Source organism: Protopterus annectens, chromosome 1.part2, assembly GCF_019279795.1.
Source record: "Protopterus annectens isolate FY-2018-M chromosome 1.part2, PAN1.0, whole genome shotgun sequence".
Lineage (NCBI taxonomy): Eukaryota > Metazoa > Chordata > Ceratodontiformes > Protopteridae > Protopterus > Protopterus annectens.
In genome coordinates this window covers 166591407-166614570 of record NC_056727.1, presented here as the reverse complement: position 1 = coordinate 166614570, position 23164 = coordinate 166591407, and the positions used below count along the sequence as shown (strand labels likewise).

Genomic DNA, 23164 nt, shown 5'->3' with positions numbered 1-23164 from the left:
GTAATGGTGTTGGCTGCATGTTTTATACCCCTAATGACCTGACGTCACGGAAGAAGAGACAGCAACTGACGCAGGACCCAAGACTTTGTTAATCAGGCTGACTGAGGGCTACTGCAAGCAGATAACCCAAATGTGATAACTGCAACAGTGAAACACGTAGAACATCCAGGACTGCAACAGTGAATTCACTCGAACATCTACATTTATGGTAAATGTACACAACTGTACTATGTTCTTCGTGTTTCATTGTTGCAGTCATCACACTTGGGTTGATTCCCAAAGCTGAAGAATGGGTGGAGGCAGTCAAGAAGAGCTGGGGTTGGCTAGTACGCCCTGCATGACTGCTGTTGCAAAGCCCACCCTGGATTTGGAAAAGATAGGCAGGTAGTAATGCTTGGTGAAGTATGAACAGAACTTCCAAGTAGCAGCTTCCAGAATGTCCCTGGTAGGGACTCCTCTGAGAAGGGCTGCAGAGGTTAAAGTTACCCTAGTGGAATGCATTCGGACCCCCTGAAGGGGTGGTTTTCCCATGGTGTTTGTAATAGAAATGGATAAAGTGCGCTATCCATTTGGATATTGTTTTGATTTGGCCTTGCCCTCTGTCCCTGGTGCAAAGCTAACTAGTAGCTGGTCAGTCTTCCTGAAGGGCTTAGTAATATCAAGGCAGAATCTGAGCTGTCTGTGCACATCTAAAGAGTGCAGGATCCTTTTCCCCTTATTTTGAGGATTAGGGAAAAAGGTGGGCAAATGGATAGCTTGGTTGAGAGCCACAGTGGATACCACTTTAGGCATAAGAGTTGGGTTAGTCCTGAGGGAGACCCTGTCAGCATGAAAAATAATGAAGGGTTCCACTGCCGTAAGTGCTTGTAGCTCAGACACTCTTCTAGCTGAAGTGATGGCCAGAAGCAAGGCTGTTTTCCAAGAGAGGAATTTTAATTCTGCTGATGTTGCAGGCTCAAAGGGGGCAGCATGAGCTTTTCCAACACAAAATTAAGGTCCCAAGCAGGGGTGGGGGCTCTTCTTGGTAGCCTTAAGTTATTAGCCCCTCTCAGGAACTGCTTGAGGAGAGGATGAGAGAAGAAAGGTAGCTCAGTGCTGTAATGAGCAAAGATGGCAGAGGCATGGATCTTAATGGAGAAGGACAGGCCTCTGTGGGGTAGGTCTGCTAGGTAATCCAGGATGAGAGGTAAGGAGTGCTGTGCTGTATCCGCTCCTTTAGACTGAATCCAGAAACAATACCTTTTCCACTTATCAGCATAGGATTTCCTTGTACTGGGTCATCTGGCTTTACGTATGACATCCAGTATCTGCTTGCTTAGGCTGGCCACTGGAGGAGAATTCAAGGAATAAGCCAGGCTGCAAGGTTCAGGGTCTGCAATTGCGGGTGCAAGATCTGTCCCTCCAGCTGAGCCAGGAGGGTTGGGATCTGGGGTAGGTGCCATGGGGACACTGGTGACAGACTGCGCAGTAGTGGGTACCAGTGTTGGCATAGTCAGTCTGGGGCAATCAGGATTGCCCTTGGTCTTTTCTGCCTTATCTTCAGTAATACTCTTGTAAGAAGAAGCAGAGGGGGTAAATGCATAGATTGAGAGGTTTGCCCACTGGAAGGATAGGGCATCCACTTTCCAGGCCTTGCTGTGAGGTACCCTGGTGCAAAATTTGCTGAGCTGGTGGTTGCAGGGGGAGGCAAATAGGTCCACCTTCAGGGTACTCCACTTCTGGGTCACAAGCCTGAAGATATGGTGGTTTAATTGCCACTCCTGTGGGTCTACGAGATTTATGCTTAAGTTGTCTGTCAGAGAGTTTTGGTTGCCTGGCAGAAATTGAGCTTGCAGTTGAATAAGCATGGCTGAGGCTGTGTATGCATGGCAGAGGCTGTGTTCCACAGGGTCATGACTAGCCTGCAGAGTAGGTAAGAGTGGGTTCCCCCCTGCTTGTTGATGTACCACATCACTGTGGTGTTGTCGGTTTTGATTAGTAGGGACCCCAGTGACAGTAGGGATCTGAAAGCTGTTAGAGCATGCTGAACAGCTAGCATCTCTTTTTGGTTGATGTATTTGCTGAATTTGGTTTGGGCTCCAGTGGCCCTGAATGCACCTGCCATTCAGATGTGCACCCCAGGCATAGTCTGATGCATCTGTGGTTCAGGTCTGGGTGGCATGAGGTTGTGTATAGGGATAACTTGCTGCTGCCCACCAAAGAAACTCTATCCTTAGACAATGTATTATAGGTATGATAGTTTCCAGGTCCTGAGAATGTTGGCAACAAAGATTTTTTAAGTACCACTGAAGTTTCCTGATATGCAGTCTAGCATATGGAATTAGTAGAATGCAGGAGGCCATGAACCCTAGAGCCTGCAGGATTTCCCATGCAGATAGCTGCTATCTGATGGCCATTTGAGCGAAGTAGCCTGTCAGATAGGCTTGTTTTTCTGGAGTAAGGAATGCCATCTGGGATGCTGTGTCCAAGCTTGCTCCCAGGAATACAATTTTTTGACTAGGGACTAGTTTGGATTTCTTTTCGTTGACAATGTACCCCAGGGAGGTTAGAAAATCCTTTACAAATGTCAGGTGCTGCAACAGCTTTTCCTGACTGTCTGCCTGAATCAGGCAATCATCCTAAGGGTAAATTTGAATATTTCTCTGTCTGCAATAGGCAATGGCTGGAGCCAGGCATTTTGTGAAAACTCTGGGAGCAGTGGTTAAGCCAAAGGGAAGTGCAGAAAACTGATAATGCATAGCTTCTGCCCTGAAACGTAGATATTTCCTGCAGGAGTCCCTGATTGGGATGCGCAGATAGGCCTCCTTTAGGTCTAGGGTGGCTAACCAGGCATCTTTGGACAGCATAGGGAGAAGCTGCTGTAGGGTGAGCATTTTGAATTTTGGTATCACCAGGAAAGTGTTTAGAATGGATAGATGTAAGATTGGGCGCCAGGTGCCCTCTTTTCTGGGCACCAGGAAAAGTCTGGAATAAAAACCTTGGCCTATCTGTTCTGCAGGAACAGGATGAATTGCCCTTATGGACAGCAGGGACTGAACTTGGTTTTGTGCCTCTGCCCACTGGTTTGGGTGAAGGTCTGGTTCCCCTGGTCTACTTTGAGATGGCCTTGAGGGGGCTGGAAAGGACCAATGTTTTGAGGGGCAATGCCTACTGAATCTTGGAGGCTGCACTTGCAAAACATCATTGATTCTCTGCATAGACTTGGCCTTTTCTTCCATCTTTTTTAAAACCTCTTCTGCTTTGGTGCCAAACAGATTGTCCTTGTTCAGAGGAGTGTCCAATAATTTTGATTTGACATGGTCTGGCAAAGTCTGATCCTTAAGCCATGCATGCCTTCTAAGTACAGAACCTGTGACTGCTGCCCTGCAAGATGCTTCTAGGGCGTCAAACCCACATTGCAGGGTATGCTTGCTGATTTGGCTTGTAGAATGCATAAGCTCCTGTACTTTATTTTCTGCACACTCAGGAAAGTAGATAATGATTGCTTAATAAGTTCCATAGTATGTTGCTGGTATTTCAGCATGTGGAACTGACAATTCAATGCTCTAATAGCGAGAGTTGCAGAGGTGTATACTTTTATGCCTCATTTGTCTGAAGCTTGGGGAATCCCTGTCTGAGGGGATGGGATTCTTAGCTGTAGTTGTTTTTATTCCTTTAGGTCCTTGGGAGATGACCTCTGGGTCAGCAAGTAGGATTTTGAAGAGAAATTTGTGAGAGTCAGGGACTCTGTAGTACCTGTCAGGTTTACTTGGAGCAGGGGGTAAAGTATCAGGAGTTAGACTGAATTCCATAAAGACATCATCCACAACATCCAGAACAGGAGGGATAGCTAAGGGTCTGTGCTATGGTAAATCTAAAAATTCCCTGAGTATCTTTTTGGACTGAGGATAATCTTGGCATTCCCATGGAAATGCTCTCTCAAAGTATGTAGGAGTTTACCAAAAGAAAAATCCTCTGGAGGGGAGGCAGATGGAATGGATTCCTCTGCATCTGAATCCTCATAGGCAGATAAGGGCATGTCTTCATATTCAGAAACCTCAGTTGTCAGACTCTTGGTCAGATGGAGCTGCTGGGGACAAGTCTCTTTCTTTTAGCAGGGGAAGGCTAGCTTCCCCTAATCACCATGATCAGGTCTTCTGCCATTTTAAGCATCTGAGACTGTGGCAAGGAAGCAGGCGCTTGAGTTTGGGTTGTCGTTGTTTTAAGTGTAGCCCATACTCTTGGCCTTAGAAACTTGGCAGTTTTAGAAAGAAATTACATGAAAGAAGTCGTCGGTTTGTGTCAAAAATCGGTAGTGCGAAGAACTTCCTCATAAGCTGGTTCCTGCACAGCGGCTCTGGACCCATCCAACATAGGGACATCCACAGATTCCATAGTCAAAGAAGAGTCTCGTGGCATACAGGCCTCCGAACGGGTCTCATTAGCGGCCTGCAAATCCATCGAAGCGCGCATCAGGGGCTGCCTCACTGAGTACCGGTGAACTTGCGACTAGCTTAGCGGAAGCATCATCAGCAGTTTTGGACTTGTGCGGTCTGTCTCTGTCTTTATTCTTACATTTTTGCAGAAGATCAGTAGTCAGATAGCTTACCAAAGCCATTTTGGAATACAGAGATCGAGAACGAAAGTATTTAGCTACAATAAGGGCCCGACGACGAATAGTTTGGGCGATGAACAAAGCACAAAACAGACAGAGAGGTACATCGTGGTTTGGGTCTAAACCAGTGACGCAGTAAAAAATGGAAATCTCGGTGTGGTATTTGCTTTCCACAGGCGAGACAATTGTTAACTTTTTCTGACATTGGTTAGAGCAAGAAAAAAGGATCCCCAACGGGGTACTTAGCTTTAGAAGACTTCAGGATGATTCAATTTTGGAAACGAAAACTCAGGTAGCAGCTGATCGGCACTCGTGCAAAAGTACAGTGGTGTACACTTATAATAAATGTAGATGTTTGAGTGTATTCACTGTTGCAGTCATTACATTTGGGTAATCTGCTAGCAGGTTATCCTCAGTCGGCCTAATTAACAAAGTCTTGGGTCCTGCGTCGGTTGCTGTCCCTTCTTCCATGACGCCAGGTTGTCAGTGGTATAAAACATGCAGCCGATGCCATTACATCAGTTTTTCTTGACCCAGATGTCAGGTGCCCCCCAAATAGGGAGCAAAAAAAAAAAAATATATATATATATATATATATATATATATATATATATATATATATATATATATATATATATACACAAAAAAACACACACACACACACACACACATATATATATATATATATATATAATTAAAAACACAAAAAATATACCTCCAAACAAAAGCCAATATACCAAAAAGGCTTTTAAGCATAGTAAAAGAAAGTAGAGGTATATTAAGAGAAAAACAGGGAGCTGGAGGGAGGGTAACCAGGACTGCAAGTGAATACACTCGAACATCTACATTTATGCTAAGTGTACACAACTGTACTATGTTCTTCCTGTTTCACTGTTGCCATCATTACATTTGGGTAGATTCCCAAAGCTATGGTTGGGAGGATGGATTTATACAGCATTAGGACCAGCTATAAAACCCTGCAGGACAGCAGAGGCAAAGTCAGCTCTGGATTTAGAGAAGAAAGGTAAATGGTAATGTTTGGCGAACGTATGCACTGAGCTTCAGGTAGCAGCTTCTAGAATGTCTCTGGCAGGAACACCTCTGAGAAAGGCTGTAGAAGTAGATGCAGCCCTGGTGGAATGAGATCTGATCCCCTGTGGGATAGTTTTACCATGGTGCATATAGCAGAAACGAATACAATGGCTTATCCATTTGGAAATAGTCTGCTTTGAAATAGCCTTTCCCTCTGCCCCTGCAGCAAATGCCACCAGTAGTTGTTCAGATTATCTTAGAGATTTTGTCCTGTTTAAGTAAAATCTCAGTTGTCCGAGTACATCCAATGAATGCAGAATCCGCTCCCCCTTGTTCTGTGGATTGGGAAAGAAAGTTGGCAAATGAATAGTCTGATTAAGAGCCACACTGGATACCACCTTAGGCATGAAGGATGGATTGGTCCTGAGAAGCACCCTGTCCGCATGGAAAATAATGAAAGGCTCCACTGCCATAAGAACCTGTAATTCAGAAAAGAAAGCTGTTTTCCAGTAGAGAAATTTTAAGTCTGCAGTAGCAGCTGGCTCGAAAGGAGGGAGAATGAGTTTTTTCAATACAAAATTGAGATCTCAGGCAGGGGTTGGAGCTCTCCTGGGTGGTCTTAAGTTTCTGGCCCTTCTGAGATACTGCTTTAGCAGAGGATGAGAGAAGAGAGGAGATTCTGTGTTGTAATGAGCTGAAATGTCTGAGGCATGGATTTTTACGGAAGAAAAGGACAGGCCCTTGTGAAGCATCTCAGTTAAGTATTGTAAAATCTGAGGAATATTGGGCACTGCTTTGCTTATTCCTTGTGACTGGTTCCAGGCACAGAATCTTTTCCATTTGTCAGCATAAGATTTTCTAGTACTAGGCCTTCTCGCCTCCAAAATGACATCCATCATCCATCACAGGTTTGCTGAGGGATGCTGAGGGTGAATTTAGGTGATTAGCCACACTGCAAGATTCAAAGTTTGGAGCTGAGTGTGCAGAATTTGGTTGTTCTGCTGAGACAGTAAAGTAAGGTGTCTGAGGCAGGTGCCACGGTGGAAGGTGTAACACATTGCCCAGGAGTGGGTATTATTGTTGGCGAGGCCAGTCTGGAGCAATCAGAATCATTTTTGGTTTGTCCTGTTTGACTTTTAGTAGAACTTTGGAGAGCAGAGGCAGAGGGGGGAAAAGCATAGACTGCTGAATGATAGAACATCCACTTTACAGGCTTTTTTGTGATGAGTTCTTGTGCAGAATTTGTCCAACTGATAGTTCTGGGATGAGGCAAAAAGATCTATGTCTGGACTCCCCCATTTGCATATCAACATGTTGAAAATCCATGGTTCCAGTTTCCATTCGTGTGGGTCCATGAGATTTCTGCTTAGTTCGTCTGTCAGAGTATTCAGCTTTCCTGGCAGGAATTGAGCTTGTAGTTGTATTTGGTAGGTCAAGGCCATGTTCCACAATGCCATGGCTAGTCTGCAAAGGGGGTTAGTGTGTGTACCCCCCTGCTTGTTTATGTACCACATAACTGTGGTGTTGTCTGTCTATCATTAATTGTCCTGGCTGAAGGTAGTCCTTGAAGGCTGTCAGTGCATTCTGTACAGCTAGTATCTCTTTCTGATTGATATGAAGGTGCATTTGATTTGGGCTCCATTTTCCCTGAATGCACTTCCCTGCCAGATGAGCCCCCCAAGCATAGTCTGATGCATCTGTAGTTAGGGTTTGGGTGGCAGGGGGTGGAGTGAATGGCAATCCCTTGTTTTGGTGGCAAGCCTCTGCCGACCATAGGAACTCTAGTTGCAGGCAAGGTATGATAGGAATCATTGTTACCAGGCTGTGACAATGTTGACTCCATAAACGTTTTAAGTACCACGGAAGTTTCCTCATATGCAGTCTTGCATATGGAATTAGATGAATGCAGGAGGCCATGAACCCCAAAGCTTGCAGAATTTGTCTTGCAAATAGCAGGGTTTTTGTGGCCACCTGTTTGAAGTAAGTTACCAAATGAATTTAATTTTCTGGTGTAAGGTAAGCCACCTGGGCAGTTGTATTCAAGCTTGCACCCAGGAATGTAATTTTTTGAGAGGGTACCAGTTGTGATTTCTTTTCGTTTATGGTGTACCCTAGACAAGTTAGAACCCTTTTTACAAATGCCAGATGCTTTAGAAGAATGTCCTTGTTTTCTGGCTGAATTAGACAATCATCCAGTTATGGATATATCTGAAGATTTCTTTGCCTGCAAAATGCAATTACTGGAGCCAGGCACTTTGTGAAAACCCTGGACGCAGTAGATAAGCCAAAGGTCAGTGCAGAGAACTGGTAATGCAAGTAGCCTGCTTTGAAGCGGAGGTATCTTCTGCAAGATTCCCTGATTGGAATATACAAGTAAGCCTCTTTTAAGTCTAGAGTTACCAAACAGACATCTTTGCCTAGCATAGGAAGTAAATGTCGAAGAGTCAGCATCTTGAATTTTGGAATATTCAGAAATGTGCTTAGAGTAGTTAAGTCCAGAATTGGACGCCATGATTTGTCTTTTCTGGATACCAGGAAAAGTCTTGAATAGAAACCTTGTCCCTTTTCCTTGTCTGGTACTGGTTGAATAGCCCCCCATGTTCATGAGGGACAGTACTTGTTTCTGGGCCTCTGCCCACTGATTTGGGGGCAGGTCTGGCCATCTGTTTGGGATTGGCAACGTGTGGAAATGAAATCTGTATCCCTGGGATACTATATTTAAAACCCATTTGTCTTGGGTTATAAGTTGCCAGTTTGTTGCATGAAGTGCCAATCCCCCCCCCCAAAGGGGCAGCTAAAAGGTAAGTGCTTGGTGAGTGCAGAGGGAAGTCATTGAGACTGTTTACCATAGGGAGGTGCCTTGTTTCCAGATTTGGAGGAGGAGGCACCTCATTGTTTTGTTCTAAAAGTCCCTTGTGACTGAAACCTGGAGTCTTTGGAATGTCTGGGTTTGACTTGAGTGGCTCTCTAAGGAACTGGAAAGGACCAGTTCTTAGTAGGCCAGTGCCTACTAAATCTTGGAGGTTGCCGAAATCTTTCACAGTTTGCATAGATTTAGCCTTATCTTCCATCTTTTTTAAAACTTCTTCAGCCTTATTACCAAAGAGACGGTCCTGTTGTAAAGGAGCATACAACAATTTTGCTTTAACATAATCAGGCAGAGTTTGATCTTTGAGCCAAGCATGCCTTCTTAGCACAGACCCAGTTACAGCAGCCCTGCAAGAGGCCTCCAAAGAATCAAAACCACATTGCAAAGTATGTTTTCCAACTTGCTCAGCTGAATGCAATAAATCCTGTAAATCTTTATTTTCCACACAGTCAGAAATTAACATCATTTTCTGTTTAAGCAGTCCCATGATATGCTGTTAATATTTAAGAATATGAAATTGACAGTTTAAAGCCCTGATTGCCAAGGTTGCAGAAGTGTAAACCTTCTTACCCCATCTATCCAGCACTCTGGAATCTCTATCAGAAGGGCTAGGATTTTTAGCAGTAGGGGCCTTAATGCCCTTGGGACCCTGAGAAATGGTTTCCGGATCTGCAACAGGATTTTGGAAAAGGAATTTGTGGCAGTCAGGAACCCTGTACCCCCAAAAGGATAAAGGGTCTCAAAAATATGTCTTATGCTGCCCGACTGAAAGAACTCCAGCTCTATTCAGTCTCATACCGCTTGCTCAGAGGGTGTGCCTGACATATATAACCATGTCAACCCTGATTTTGATGAGATGAATCTGTTCAAAAAAAATAATCCCTCAGAACCACAAGTACGGAGACTTAGAAACCTTGACAAACACGGTTATTAAGAACATGCTGGAGGACAGATTCATCACCCCAGAGAGACCCTGCTGGAACAAAAAAAAAGGTACATGAGAGTGAGCAGCAGCTCCTAAGCTGGCCTTGTTCAAGAGGACCAATGGATGGATGATTGCAGATATACCCAGGGATTTACTTCAGTTCAGTGTCTTGACTTGACAGAGGCAAAAATAGGCATAAATTTTATTCAGAGCTAAAGGGGTGCGTGAAAGAAACTGGCTATAGCTAGAAGCTTATAGGCTTATGGGCGAGTATGAACCTGTCTGGCTTACAAGGAGCCGGAGGCAGAGAATCAGGAGCCATACTAGATTCTGAAAAAATCATCATCAACAATGTCTAAAACAGGAGGTACAGCCAAAGGCCTATGCTGAGGAAGAAGAAAAAAATCCATAAGTCTATTTTTAGATTCAGAGAAATCCTGACTTTCCCAGTGGAAATGTTCCCTTAAGGTATATGTAAAGTTTCCCCAAAAGAAAAATCCTCAAGGGGGGGAGCAGAAGAATCTTCTGCATCACAATCCTCATAAGTAGGTATAGACAAATCCTGTTCATTAGAAGAGTCAGAAGAAATAGAATCCTGTTCAGAAGATTCATAATCAATGTCTTGCCTAGGCCTCTTAGAAGAAGGGGGTTGGCTACCCCTGATCAGAGTAATTAAATCTTCAGCCATTTTGATCATTTGTTTTTTTAGGCATAGGGGCCTGCACATGAGGCCTAGGTGTCGTTTTTTTAGACATAGATTTAGATTTTGGCCTTAGTTTTGAAGATGGTGTCGGTCTAACATACAAATCTGTAGGCCTGAAAACACCCTCAGAAGTCGGTGCCTGCACAGCGGCTCTGGACCCATCTAAGGTAGAGACATCCGCGGGTTCCATATTTGAAGCATCTTGCGGCATACCGGACTCTGAATGGGTCTCAATAGAGGCCTGCGAATCAGAAGTAGTGGGAAACAGGGGCTGCGAAAGCGCCTGACTGAGTACCGGCGAACTGGCACCTGGCTTAGGAGAAGTGTCATCATCAGTTTTGGACCTCGACGGCCTGTCTCTGTCTTTTTCTTTGCGTTTTTTAGGTATTCCGGTAGACAGATTGCTAACCGACATTTCTGGATAATTAAATCATGAGCCAAAATATTTAGAGGCAAAAAATATACAGACGTTAAATAGTGCATTGATTAAATTTAGCACAAAACCAACAGCAAGGCACATTGTGGTCAGGGCCTAGGCAAGGAATACAGTACAAATGAAAATCCTTATGAGGTATTTGCTTCCTACAAGTAATGCAATTATCAGCTTTTACTGACATCGGTAAGGAGTAAGAAAAAGTTACCCCAACAGGGTACTTAGTTTTTAGTTGAAGACTTCGGTTCTGAAACTCAAAAACGAAAATTTCAGGAGTCGGCCGACCGACACTTGCGAACTGCTTCTGCTTCGGGCACTGCGCAGCAAGAAAGACTGATGTAATGGTGTCGGCTGCATGTTTTATACCCCTGACGATCTGACATCATGGAAGAAGGGACAGCAACCGACGCAGGACCCAAGACTTTGTTAATCAGGCCGACTGAGGGCAACCTGCCAGCAGACTACCCAAATGTAATGACTGCAACAGTGAAACATGAAGACATCTGCTTCGGGCTCCTCTGCAAGAAAGACTGATGTAATGGCGTGGCTGCCTGTTTTTATACCCCAGACGACCTGACGTCAGTCCTGAAGCGGAAGCAACTGACGTAGAAATACTAAGCCTCTGGTATTCAGGCCATCTGAGGGCTACCCCTGGGAGGATAACCTCAAGTGTGATGCCTGCAACAGTGAAACACAAAGAACATCTGCTGATTAACATAACATTTACATACCTAATTGTGTAACCCCACCTACTCCAGTGGAATTGTGGGATACCAACATTCAAATGCAAACTGAAGAACAGAAAAAATATTAAACCTATCTATTCATGAAAAGTTGAAAGCACTAATTTAACATTTGCAGGCTTCAGCTGTTATTTAAAAGTGAACCTTAAAAATTCAGTATGTATTAAAAGTTTCTTTAAATAAAACTATCATGTGGCAAATTAAGGTTTGTCTTCCCTCAGATTTTTTTATAGCCTTCTTGCAGCATCCTAATGGATGTCCTACTAAATTCTTTTCCCGGAGGGCAACACTAACCACTTTACAAAAATAATTTCCCAGGGAAGAGTACTGTATTTCAGAAACTGTGCTCATAGAGATATACTATAACATGTTCTAATTATATGGACACATTAAAGCTGGGCCTTGTAATAAAGCTTTACCTAAAATGTACATGTTCAGAATACATACATTTTTTTAAAATGTAGTCAGAATTATTCCAGTCAACCGCTAGACTTCATACTTGCAGAGAGTAATTTTCTTAGCAAAAGGTCTGCAGTTTTAGTCATTTCAGTTTAACTGGGTGAAAAACTTTTGTCAAACAACCTTTTTCAGCCAACAATCTGTCCCATAAGGTGAGTTAACTACCTACTAATTCCAATGAGCTGCAATGAACAGAACCATAGAAAGAAACACAGATAATATCAGTAAGTAATACACAGTTAAGAATGTAAAATTAAACACTGAACTGGCAGTTAGGCATAGATATACAATTCAGTTACGGACATTTAAGGAGGCTTCAGCAACAACTGAAAAACAAGGCAAGTCTTAGTTAAGATGGTCACAAGATGAAAGGATAGTGAAAAAGCTGCACTACCCAGGGGAAAAATTTGCAAATTTAACAGAAATTTGCATCTGAGTGTTCAGTCATTTACAACTTCATAATTGTGTCCCTTCCATCAGTTCAGTGTCCAGAAATGGCTAAGAAATGGCCTCTCTCTCACGTTTTGCTGGCTGCAATGTACCTTGCTACCTGAAGGTGGCAGCAACAGACAATATATTTTTATATATATATATATATATATATATATACATATATATATATATATATATATATATATATATGTGTGTGTGTGTGTGTATATATATATATATATATATGTGTGTGTGTGTGTGTATATATATATATATATATATATATATATATATATATATATATATATATATATATATATATAAAGTAACAGGGCTACAAAATATTTGAAATGGTAGAATGCAGTAGTCCTGACAGCATAAACTCTAGTACACTATCACACATGACTGAAGTACATTTTAAAATAACACTTTTCCAACAGTTGTCCAGAAATGTGGTCGTGAGACTTCTCATTTAACTAAAAAACGGTATCCAAGCAGTCTAGAAAGAAGCTTCTTGACAAGGTATTATAGGAAAGAGAAAAGTACTGTGTAAATGATTCATAGATAGGTACTAGGCTATCGGCCATAGGGCCTATACAAGCCTAGCCAAAAAGGTTCCCTGGCTTTCATCACCCAAGTAAATTATTTTCCTGTGCCCCTGTCGAGCAGAGCCACACAGGTGATCCCCAGGGTGAATTTCCTATTTCCCATCCAATCATCAAGATTTTTCTTGAAGAGTGCTAATGAAGAGCTTTGTTTGATATAGATAGGTAGTTTGTTCCAGAGTATGGGAAGTGTTCCTTTTCTTTCAGGAAAGGTAAAAATCTGGGGGCTTATTTCAATAACTATAAACATCATTCTGATTCCATGCACTTACATTTAGCACAGACCACTATTTTGGGGAATAAACTTATTGGCTGTATGCCCTGTGGTCACTGTAATAATTCTAAATATATCTTAAGAACTAAACAATTTTCTAGTAATAACAGTAGTATTGTACATGATATTAAGTTTTTTACAAATTGTAACTCGGATTGGATTATTTATATGGCTTGTTGTAGCTGTCATGCTTTTTATATAGGGCAAACATCCAGACCCTTCAAGTTACGGGTCTCAGAACATCTGAGTGATATTAAATGTAAGAGAACAAATAATGCACTCTATAAACACACATTGAAACACAATACAGCCAAATTTCATTTTTTGGTCATTGATAAGATTATTGGTGACCGTTCACATAAATCTGGTTGGCATAATAAACTGAATATCAAGGAGAAAAAATGGATTATTAAATTGGGCTCACTTTTTCATCCTGGGTTGAATGAATATTTATGAATATATTAATATTTATAAGCTCTCCAATCATCACTTGTTTTCAATTAACCAAAAGTTATATATAACTTCAAATGTTTTTTGTCATGTTTCTTGAAGTTATGATTTAATACTATACAATAAATTAATTCTATTTCACAGCTTTTGTTGCTGGCTATTTGCTTTTTTGTTCCTGTTTTATTTGGCCATGCAACACTCTCCGTGCAGGGGAATACTTCTTGGTTGTGCACTTTTCAGTTTCCTGCTGGAGTCTTGTGGCATGCTGTGAAGACAATTTTTGTATCAGATGTGGTGATCTACGAGCTTACTGGTTCCAAGATGAATATACTACTATTTCTCCACTTTGGTTGTGGTGCTTAAACATTCTCTTATTGGTGAACTAATTTTTGATTTTTGGCCCCTAATTTTGTTGTACCTTGGAACATTCTTCAATTGCTTTTTTCAGCGATTGTGCCTCGTGGTGCTGGCGTATAGTGTAGCGAAGGATGTTTTTAACTTGTGAGCCTAAACTGGAGTGACATCACTGTTCTTTCTTCTTTTTTATCAGTAACTATATTAAAACTATTTTTTCATAACAGACTGCTTTCGTACAGCCAACGTACTCTGGACATGCAGTGATTTGGCCTGTGACGTTCATTTTGATCAGGTAGTGAGGCGATGAGTCTCCCGATGTTGGCATACAACGCAACAAGGGTTTTCCAGCTGGAATGCTCCATTCGAAATAACACCATATGTTAACATCACTGTTTTTTTCCCCTTTGGATAAGATATCATTATCGTTTCTCAACAACGGATGTTTTTTGTGCATTGGATATATATTATACACTGGGTTATTTGACCTGGGACATTCAGTCTCAAGGGATTCGCAGATGATATTGGATGGACTATTTTTGTTTTTTGAATAACTGTTTCTCTGGTTAATCTTCCGACGAGGACAACTTTGTCGTTTAGTTGTCAACTACGGTTATACTACTTGGACTGTGTTTGGGATATCAATGCCTCTTACTGTTTATTACTTCCGTTCTAAAGGGACATTTGCTATTTTAGTAAGGCTAATTTAAACTTTTCACTTTTTATTTACCAGGCACTGATTGAATATTTACAACCATTGGGATTCATTCATTTCGGCATAGTTTTGAAGTCACTGCATAACATTATTTAGTTTTTGGACATTACCTGGGCATTGTTTAATATCCTTTATGTTTTGTTGCTCGTGTCTAAACTGTTCTAACTATACACATATAGATACTCATATATACTATACTAGCCATTTATCAACATTGTTATTCAATGTAATGTTTATATGTCGAATGGTTTATACCGTACTTTTTTCAGTATTGGGTATCTTCTGGACTTTTTGGAATTATATCTTTTGATCTTGCTTTGTTGTTCAGTGCCAAAACTGGGATTTTATTTATAATATACTAATAACAGCATATTGGTTTACAGATACTGTGACCAGTTTTTTTTACTTAACAAAGGATTTGTATGCTATGCATTGCATGTCTTTATATAGGATTTCATCTTTTTTAGGCATCCATCTTGTTTGGTTCTACTACTATTTTTCAGGGAATTACTTACTGTACTTAACATTAGTGATTTCCCTTATTTTTATTTCATTCATTTGGGAATATTAGCAGGTTTATTATTTTTGAATAACTATGGAATTATTGATGTCCTAACTGTATGGTTCCAATCACATAAAGCTTGGATTTGTAATTTAGAATATGCATATACATTTACTTCAGATATTGGATGATAATTTTCTTTCCCTAAATTCCAAGTTTTAATTGCTTTATATCATTAGTTGGACTTAACCATATTGGATTGAATTTTGGCTTTTGAGATACTTTCCCCCTGGACTTTTTTTATATATATAATTTTTCTGACCAACAAATACTTGCATGAGTTTTTTGACATGCCATATCACTGGATCATGTTGACATTTTTTGGTAATATACTTAATCAATAATAATGACATCCAATATTACTATTTTTGGATCATTAGGAATTCACAACTACCATTATAGTCCTAGTTTTTGTCTTGGACGTGGCTTTTCCATATAATTTATAAATTTCTATTGAATGCCATTATTGTCCTGACTAAAAATTTTTTACATATATATATATATATATATATATATATATATATATACATTTTCTCTGGCATCCTAGGACGTGGTGTTGTGTATGCTATTGACTATTTGACATTTTTTAAGATGGACTTAAATAGGATTCTCGTTGGCCTCTCCTCAGATAGGGATGATCTTTTGGCCTTTGGAATTGTTGAACAACCAAATAATTCGCAACATAATACTATTGTTAATTCTGAACAATGCTGTGAAAAACTGTTTCGTGATTTGAATAAAAATATGAAAATATTGAGATTGAATGTATGGCATCTCAAATTACTTAAAGCATATATGATAAAAGGTATTACTCCCAGGGGACTCAGAGTCAAAATCCAACCTTTGGTAGCAGAACCTGATGATATACTGACTAATGATTAGACATCGATACAACAACAATGCTCCATGAGATTTGTAGAGACATTATCTAGTTATTATGTTAGGACTATTGATAAAGATACACTCAAAGTCAGTAAGCTTATAGAAGAATGTAATTTATATCAGGATGAAACCTTTTTTCCTGTTTTTTTGTCTAAACTTAGCTCTGATTTGTTTAATTTTGAAACACAACTGAAAGAAAGGAAACTTAAAAAGTTTTCTATGGACCAAAAAGATTATGAACGGGGCCCAGCCTTTTAGACAAACCAAACATGTTAGATTTGATGGCAGTCATAGAAATATGAACCCCAATCCTAAACGTATACGTCGTAGATCCATTATGAAAAGACAAGGCAATTATAGTGATACTACAGATGCGGATACCTCTGCTGACACCTCTTCTGGTACAGACATTGATTCACAGCATGCCACTGACTCCCCAACTCCCAAACGAAACAATTTTGGGGCCCCTTTAGGCCATACAAGAGGGGAGAGAGGAAACACAAAAAAAGTCACAAATCTACAGAACCTCATGGAACTACTGACCAACAAGTAAATGTTTCTGTACATAACAATGTATGTAATATTTCTAATACTGTTCTAACTGAACAACAGACTGCTTTGTTAAATAAAGGGCTTTCATTTATACCTGTTTTTTTTGTGTCCGAGGATACCTTTGCACAGGACATAGTAAATTTTTGCAGGTTCATCAACCTTAAATTATATTTTCAGGATAGCAATGAACAGCAGCATATTTCTGACAATTTCAGATATCATCCTTCTAGTTTTATACCACCCATGCATCCATCTGTGAGCTTATTCCAACATGGTGTCCTCAAGGATTTGCACTTCACTATTAACAATACTTTATCTATGCCTAATAATATCTCTGAGTCTGAGTCATCATGTTTAGCTGAATTAGTGCATAATAAAGATTTGGTAATCACTACTGCTGACAAAGGTGGGGCAGTTGTTGTAATGAATTGGATCGATTATGACATCGAGGCACACAAACAACTTGACAATGCAAGGTATTATACCAAGATGCCAATAGATCCTACATCCATGTTTAAGCAACAAATCGATGCATTTATTAATTCAGCAACTGAAAATGGTATTTATAGCATCTGACACCTTGAGACATTTGACTATTACAGACCCTATTAGGCAATATATCTATTTCTTGCCCAAAATTCATAAAGATCTTCTACATCCACCAGGTAGACCCATTGTGACTGGGATGGGCTCTCTAACTGAGCCTCTATCGGAATTTTTGACCAAATATTTAAAACCCTTACTTTCATGGGCAAGCTCTAGAATACAAGATACTACACAATTTTTGAGTATTATTAGTGAAATGCAGATTGAGAATGATTGGTGGTTATGCACTTTAGATGTAACCTCACTATATACAAATATACCTCATTGGGCAGGTTTGGACACTATTGAATACTGGCTTCAAAAATCAAATATGTATAAACCTGGCTTTAACACTTTTTTGATAATTTTGACGGAACATGTCCTTACAAAAAATGTGTTTTTCTATGATAAACAATGTTATCTCCAAATTAAGGGTACTGCTATGGGGGCATCATTTGCCCCCATTTATGCTGATCTATATATGGCATTCATAGAGGAGCACATCATTTATGATGACACACATAATCTCTACCTACCGGAGATTGACATTTGGCGAAGATATTTGGATGATTGCTGGATGGTGTGGAGGGCAGATATTGAATATTTGCATGAGTTTGTTCAATACCTCAACGACAACAAATGGGGATTACATTTTACTATCAACTATGATCAACATCAAATAACTTTTTTAGATATCATGATAACTAGAAATTCTGATAATACACAACACTCAAATATACAGGAAATTTCCTGAATATAATACTTTGCTCCATGCATCCAGCTTTCATCCAGCTTTCATCCAAAACACATAGCCAGGAATATTCCTAAATCACAATTCATCAGGGTAAGACGGAATTGTTCTGATGATGACAACTTTTGTTTCTATAGTCAGGATCTGGCTGACAGATTTACCAATAGAGGCTACAGTTCGGGATATATTTCAACTGCCAGAAACCATGCATTACATCTACACAGGGAAGATCTTCTTAAATATAAACAAAAACAAGTACCCAAACCTAACACCTTACGCCTTACTACCACCTATGGGAGAAATACCAATAAATTTATTAATATTATTAAAAATAATTGCAGCGGATCCCACACTGTCTCCTATTATAGCTTCAAAATGTTCCTTTTCTTTCAGGAAAGGTAAAAATCTGGGGGCTTATTTTAATCATTATAAACATCATTCTGATTCCATGCACTTACATTTAGCACAGACCACTATTTTGGGGGATAAACTTACTGGCTGTATGCCCTGTGGTCACTGTAATAATTGTAAATATATATTAAGAACTAAACAATTTTCTAGTAATAACATTAGTATTGTATATGATATTAAGTTTTTTGCAAATTGTAACTCGGATTGGATTATTTATATGGCTTGTTGCAGCTGTCATGCTTTATATATAGGGCAAACGTCCAGACCAATCAAGTTACGGGTCTCGGAACATCTGAGTTATATTAAATGTAAGAGAACAAATAATGCACTCTATAAACACACATTGAAACACAATACAGCCAAATTTCATTTTTTGGTCATTGATAAGATTATTGGTGACCGTTCACATAAATCTGGTTGGCATAATAAACTGTATATCAAGGAGAAAAAATGGATGATTAAATTGGGCTCACTTTTTCATCCTGGGTTGAATGAATATTTATGAATGAATATATTAATATTTATAAGCTCTCCAATCATCACTTGTTTTCAATTAACCAAAAGCTATATATAACTTCAAATGTTTTTTGTCATGTTTCTTGAAGTTATGATTTAATACTATACAATAAATTAATTCTATTGCACAGCTTTTGCTGCTGGCTATTTGCTTTTTTGTTCCTGCAATGAACAGAACCATAGAAAGAAACACAGATAACATCAGTAAGTAATACACAGTTAAGAATGTAAAATTAAACACTGAATTGGCAGTTAGGCATAGATATACAATTCAGTTACGGACATTTAAGGAGGCTTCAGCAACAACAACTGAAAAACAAGGCAAGTCTTAGTTAAGATAGTCACAAGATGAAATGAAAGGATACCAAAGTGAAAAAGCTGCACTACCCAGGGGAAAAAATTGCAAATTTAACAGAAATTTACATCTGAGTGTTCAGTTATTTACAACTTCATAACTGGGTCCCTTCCATCAGTTCAGTGTCCAGAAATGGCTAAGAAAAGGCCTCTCTCTCTCTCTCTCTCTCTCTCTCTCTCTCTCTCTCTCACACGTTTTGCTGGCTGCAATGTACCTTGCTACCTGAAGGTGGCAGCAACAGACAATATTTTATATATATATATATATATATATATATATATATATATGTATATATATATATATATATATATATATATATATATATATATATATATATATATATATATATATATATATATATATATATATATATATATATATATATATATATATATATATATATATATATATGTATGTATATATATATATATATATATATATATATATATATATGTGTATATATATATATATATATATATATATGTGCATATATATATATATATATATATATGTATGTATGTATGTATGTTATATATAAAGTAACAGGGCTACAAAATATTTGAAATGGTAGAATGCAGTAGTCCTGACAGCTTTGTTTGATATAGATAGGTAGTTTGTTCCAGAGTATGGGAAGTCTCTGGGGCAGGAAATCTATCCCTCCAGCATGTACTGTTTATTGTGGTGACAAGGTTTAGACCCTTAGAGCGTGTAGATTGGAGGGATTGGGATTTCTTTAAGTGGAGCATGTCCAACAGCTCTGGGTTTGACATAGCTTTGTATGTTTGGCAGAGAACGCCTCCGAGTAGGCGATATGCAACAGAGTAAACTGGAGTTTTTTGGGATGGTCCACGTAGGGCATCTGTTTGAGGATGGTAATCCTCTTTGTGAGGTATTTCTGCGGCCTTTCGAGTGGTTGTAGATGTCGTGTGAGGTACTTATCAAAAGGGGCATTGTACTCTATAATGGGTCTAATGAGTGACGAGTAGAGGGGAACAATGACCTCTTTTTTTCCTGGATGAGAAACCTTTTGTGATGAGGTGTGCCACGTAGAAGGATTTCCTGACTACTGTGGCGATGTGATTATCAAAGGAGAGACTACAGTATGTGTCCCAAGGTAGACTACTACCTATGTGGTAGCAAATGGGTACAGAGTTTTTACCAAAGGGGATGACAATGCACTTTTTGGCATTGAGCTGGAGCCAATGGCTTTGACATCTGTCTCAGTGAGGCCCTTTTGTAGGATGTCCACATCGTTAAGAGTTTCAATTATGGTTCCTAGTTTGCAGTCATCTGCGAACTTCGTTAACCAAAGACCTTCTGTGTTAGCCTGTACTTCAGAAAAGTAGATACCAAACAGAAGAGGACTTAGGACTGAACCCTGTGGTACTCCACTTGTCACTGGTATGAAGTTGGATTTGGAGTCTGCTACTTTCACAGTGTGGGCTCTGTCAGTGAGCCAGTTCGCAACCCATCTTCTGACATGGGGATTTATACCTAGTTTAGTGAGTTTATCTATAATTCCGGAGTGGGGGATGGGGTCAAAAGCCTTGGCGAGATCTAGATAGGCTGTGTGAACCACCTTACCCTTGTCTACAGCTTTGGTGACTGCTTCAAAGAAGTCAATCAGGTTTAGGAGACATGATCTGCCTTTTACAAACCCGAACTGGGTGGGGTCCAGAGTTTAGGGATTACCAATGTCTTTGTTTATAAGTTCCATGATGATACGTTCCATGGCCTTGCAGACCAGGCTCGTTAGGCTAATGGGGCAGTAGTTCCCGGGGTCTGTGGTGGCTTCCCCTTTGTGGAGTGGAATAACCTTTGCTGTGCACCATTCAGTGGGCACAAAGCCTGAGGTGAGACTATGATTGAACATGGTGCTTAGGTGGGGTGCCAGTTCATTCTGTAGTTCATGTAGAATGCAGCCTAGGATGTTGTGTTCTTGGCTTTGGAGAGTGTTTTTTTACCTGTGCAGCCATGATAAAAGGAACTTTGCATTCTTCCGGTATAGAGATGGGCCCTTTAGGGGGCATGGCGGGGTAAAGTTATCACTGAACCTATCTGCCAGGATGTTGGCAATATCAGTTGGTTCTGTACATTTAGTGCCATTATGCTGCAACTCAGAGCAGATCTGAGTGTTGCCATTGAGATTCTTGACATAGCATTAGAATGCTTTGTGGTTGTCTTTAGAATAAGTGGCGATTTTGTTTTCATAACTAGCTTTGGAGGATTTTATGAGGGATCTCCCCTTCTTACTTAGGCTGACCAGGGAGTTCTTCCAGTCATGGGATTTTACTCTTTTCTGCAACAGTTTCCTTCTTCTGTTGTAGAGTTTGTTTATGGCAGGGGACCACCAGATTGGCTTCCTTTTTTGGAGGACAGCATCTTGGTTCTGTTAGGGATGGCATGATCCATGCACTCGTGTAAGTGCTTATAAAGTGCATTTGTGTAGGATTCAGCAGTCGTACCTCTATTGTCCATCTGCATGGGTGTCGTGAAGTTTGCCACTTCTGTCTTAAGAAGTGTGAAGTTGGCTTTGGAAAATTTTTTCCCTAATTTAGGGTGGGGGCGGGATGTGGATGTCTAGGCTGATTAGCTTGTGGTTGGATCTGACCAACGAGGAATTGACCTCTGGTGTAGAACACCGGTTGCCCATGTTGGTAATGACCAGGTCTAGGATATTGCTGCCACTGGTGGGGGTGTGGATAAGTTGATCCAAGACGTTAGAATTTATGAATTCCAGAAAACGTTAAGCAAAAGAGTTGGTACATGAGTAGTTTTCCCAGTTAATGGTGGGGTAGTTGAAATTGCCCATTATTGGGGTGTTGGGTTGTACCCTAATATTTTTCAGTGCATCAAGAAATGAGGAGTGGGAATCCTGGGGCATGGTGGGGGATCTGTAGCAAGTTACAATTTGGATTGCAGTCTTGCCCAGAGTTAGTTGCACTTGGATAATCTCGGATGCATTATGCTGAGCAACTAGCCTAGAGGTGTCGATATCCTTAATGAATATGGACACGCCTCCACCTTTAGTGTTTGTGACAAACTAAGTGAGATTCCCAAGGATCAACAGAAGCTAAACTTTCACTACCTGCCACAGTATCCTTTACTCCTGCCCGAAGTCCAAAAAGACAGCACCCCAGGTGTTACTTTCAAAGCCCCACAAAGAACTCTCAAACAGATTTATGTGACAGCACAGAACACAAGGTATACAGAAAAAGGAAAAACTATACATATATAACTATGTGGAGAGTTATAATACTTAAGACAGAGAAAAATTTTTAAGGTGGGCATGTAACATGGTTTTAACAGCATTTCTTATCCCTTTGTCTCTTATCATTTTAGAGTGAATCCTAAGTCCTACGCTATAAATCCTGTAAGAAGAAAGTATACCTTCAACAGCAGCAGCAGCATCCCCCCAAGCTGTAAAGACCATTTACTTTCTTTAAACAAAAACAGTTTTAAAAGCCTACCTTTGGAAGCAGGGTAGGAGTTAAGCCATTCCAACACTCACCTTTCCTCTGAATTTTATTATATGCATCTCCTGTCTCTAGCGCTAATGAAGATAATTTTGCCATCAATGGCACAGTAGTGCAGCTGCAGCAGTTAACACTGTCGCCTTACAGCAAGAGGTTCTCATGTTCGATTATCAGCTGGGGTGCCTTCTATGCAGAGTCTGCATGTCGTCCCTGCATTTGCATGGTTTCTTCCGGGTGCCCCGGTTTCCTCCCACATTCCAAAGACATGTGTCTGGGGCATTTCTCCCCACTCTGCGCTGAAAATGGGCTCTGTCCAGTTGGACTTTCCCGGTAAACAAATGTTAACTAAAATAAATAAAATGCAGCTGAAATAAGTGTAAAGGATACCATTAAACTAAAATCACCTCTAAAGAGGAGCCTCAAACATACCGAAGATGCGTTAAAACAAAAGATGAAAATTATTTTCCCATTAGGAAATGCAGCCAG

General features: G+C 40.1%; 1 protein-coding gene across 1 annotated transcript in view; it reads right to left on the bottom strand.

The window, feature by feature from the left end:
* Positions 1 to 23164, bottom strand: part of PPP2R5A (protein phosphatase 2 regulatory subunit B'alpha) — a gene marked incomplete in the record, with an annotated part of 2279188 nt that overhangs the window by 239862 nt on the left and 2016162 nt on the right.